This window comes from Schistocerca piceifrons, chromosome 9 (assembly GCF_021461385.2).
Source record: "Schistocerca piceifrons isolate TAMUIC-IGC-003096 chromosome 9, iqSchPice1.1, whole genome shotgun sequence".
NCBI classification, from domain to species: Eukaryota; Metazoa; Arthropoda; class Insecta; order Orthoptera; family Acrididae; genus Schistocerca; species Schistocerca piceifrons.
Genome location: NC_060146.1, coordinates 222,213,082 through 222,216,269, shown reverse-complemented (window position 1 = coordinate 222,216,269; position 3,188 = coordinate 222,213,082). Strand labels below are relative to the sequence as shown.

Below are 3,188 nucleotides of genomic sequence, written 5' to 3'. Positions count from 1 at the left end.
AAAACGATTGGTGTGGTGCAAAAATTGGCACTTGACCTTAAATAACGAAAAGTGTGAGATCATCCACATGACTTCTAGAAAGAATCTGTTAAACTTTGGTTAGACAATAAATCAGTCAAATCTAATGGCCGTAAATTCAACTAAATACCTAGAAATTACAACTTTAATTGATAAAACACACAGAAAATGTTATGGGAAAGGCTAACCAGAGACCGCGTCTTATTGGCAGAACACCCACGAAATGTAACAGATCTACTAAAGAAACGGCCTACATTGCGGTGGTCCGCCCTCTTTTGGAGTACTGCTGCGCGGTCTGCGATCTTTACCACATGGGATTAACGGAGTACATCGAGAAAGTTCAAACAAGAGCAGCATGTTTTGTATTATCGAGAAATATGGGAGAGATTGTCACGGACATGATGCAGGATTTGGGATGTAAATCATTAAAACAAAGGTGTTTTTCGTTGCAGCGGAATCTTCTCACGAAATTTCAATCATCAGCTTTCTCCTCCGAATGTGAAAATACTTTGTTGAGCTGTCCTACATAGGGAGAAACGAACATCATAATAAAATGAGGGAAATCAGAGCTCCCACGGAAAGATATAGGTGTTCGTTTTTCCCGCGCGCTATTCGAGAATTAAATAATAAATAATAAGTGTCAAGATGGTTTGATGAACCCTCTGCCAAGCACTTAAGTGTGATTTTCAGAGTATGGTTTGTGTCTGACGAATGTTCGGAGGACCTTGAATACCACCATGTGTAGTGCCAACGGTCAAGTGCCAACGAGGTGGGGTTACGTTATTGGGGCGTTATTCGTGGTTAGGGCCTGATTCCCTAACTGCGCTTAAGAAAACACTGAATGAGGACGAATATGAACACGTTTCACAAATTTGCGTTCTGCGTGAAATAGAGGAACGCTTCGTAGCCCATGATTGTATCAGCCTGATAATGAATGGACGCCGTGATAAAGCAGCGTCTCTGAGGCAGTGGTATGTGGACGATAACATTCGTGAAATGGACTGGCCTGCCTAGAGTACTAACCTGAACCAATGGAAGAACTTTGGGATGAGTTATAAAGTCAACTTTGCTCAAGACCCCAACGTCCACCACGACAACTTACTCTGGTTTCGTCTGTTCAGGAAGGATGGGCTGCCATGGCTCCACAGACATTCCGACACCTCATTGAAAGTGGCTCCATCGGAGTTCAGGCGCTCATCAAGGTAAAGAATGGACACAATTCATATGAAAGAATGTCAAATCAAACACCTTTCAGCTGTCCAAATTTCCAGATTTTTATGTTATTGGGCTACCGGTTTCGGCGATATATTCACGCCACCTTCAGGCCCCTGGCCGCGGTGTATGAAGGTTCTGAGCTCCTTTCTGGTCGAATCTTCCTACACGTCGGTCAGGTGGCCTGAAGATGGCGTGATATATCGCCGAAACTGGTAGCTCAATAACAATTAGGAAATTTAGACGGCTGAGAAGTGTTTGATTTCACGAGGTCCCGCAGCCACCGCTGAAAAGATGAAAATACAGACACTTCATATCAGTGTCCACTTCATATCAGTGTACACACACACACACACACACACACACACACACACACACACAGAGAGAGAGAGAGAGAGAGAGAGAGAGAGAGAGAGAGAGAGCGCACGCCCGTGGCTATGATTCGCTTGGCGACGTTTCGTGCTATCCCCACCACACCCGTCTGAATCTGGTTCAGCCGGTTGTGGTGGGAGGGAAAGCGCTGAATTCCGGCCAAGTCTGTCTTGTCCTGAGAAGTTGCTACCGTCAGTTTCCGTAGTGTAGTGGTTATCACGTGCGCCTCACACGCGCAAGGTCCCCGGTTCGATCCCGGGCGGAAACATTATTTTAAAATCGTACGAGTAATTCAGTGTTCCTTAGAGCGAGCTCAGTATGTGTAGTTTTATAGTGAAACTGCGAACAGTGGCGTACAGACAAGGCGAATAAGTTTTTCATCTCTCCAGGAATGAAGTTTCGGCAGGATTGCAAAGTGTCCATAACAGGAATAAAGTAGGCAGGTGTTAACAACAAACGTATTTACAATCATCCGCAATGAAACTGTAGATGTATCCAGATGGCAATGTAGGCAATAACATGACTTGACCTTGGGAGGTCTTTTTCCATTTTACATGTTAGATGTGGAAAATTGATCCCCCTTTAGTAATATTATGATGATTCAGTTTGTCTTATACGTCAAAAGTTGACTCATCGTAGAAGCAAAGTTATTCTTTGCGTCAGTATTGGAAGTGTATCCACTGCAGAATGCTCGCACTGAGATCTGTCCGACAGACGTCGTGCCTTTCGACCGTGGTCTTTCCGCCTCTCTGCCTGCTGCAGTACGCACTGGTTTTGCAGCCACTCCGCAAACGCCTGTGCTACGTTGTGTGCGCTGCGGTCCGAAACTGATTATGAACGCAGCCTATTTCCGTGACTGGCGTGTGCCGAATGCGGAGCTGAAACAGTTGATAGGGACTCTTGTCCGTCTTCCACACTGTGTCCAATAGTTCCGTCGCACTTGAGTATTGGACAGCATCTCTATGAACTTGGCTACACACTGAAATTATTACTGTTTTCAAATATGCGAAAGCTGGATAATGAAAAAAGAGCTTCGAGTTAACTTGTCACACATTGAAAACCAGTTGTTATTATCTACTACAGGTTTAAGGTTATTAAAGTTAAATTTATGTAGATAGTTTATGGATACCATGTTAATTAATCATTCACCATGTCCTAGTTGCGTAGTACCATATGTTCGTTGATTATCTTGTGTTTACTTACGTCCGCAACCTACCAGTAAATTACAAACAAGAAATCCCACCTGGAAGATCAACCAATTTGTGTGCAATCACGATTTCCGCATGTGTGCCATCCTCAAGTAATAGATTGAATTATAGGGGGTGTAACAAAAGAGGCATGACCCGACTTTCAGGAAACATTCCTCACGCGAAGAGGAAGAAAATAAGTCACCTGGACATTGGTCCGAAAATGCTTCATTTCCGTGCTAGAGCTCGGTTTCTAAAACTCTTCAACACACTGATCGTGGGAAACACCCGCCGCTGCCGCACTGAATCTCTGGAGAATTGCTTTTTGCACTTTAACGGAAACCAAGTTTGTAATAACTTCAAACAGTTGATGCTACGCCCTTGCACAGTCCGTGATGA

The 3,188-nt window shown here is 44.1% G+C and overlaps 1 non-coding gene across 1 annotated transcript; it reads left to right on the top strand.

Moving 5' to 3' along the window:
- Positions 1-1,797: 1,797 nt before the first annotated feature.
- On the top strand, positions 1,798-1,870 carry Trnav-cac. The gene has a single exon. It is a non-coding gene; the product is annotated as a tRNA-Val (tRNA).
- Positions 1,871-3,188: the final 1,318 nt, after the last annotated feature.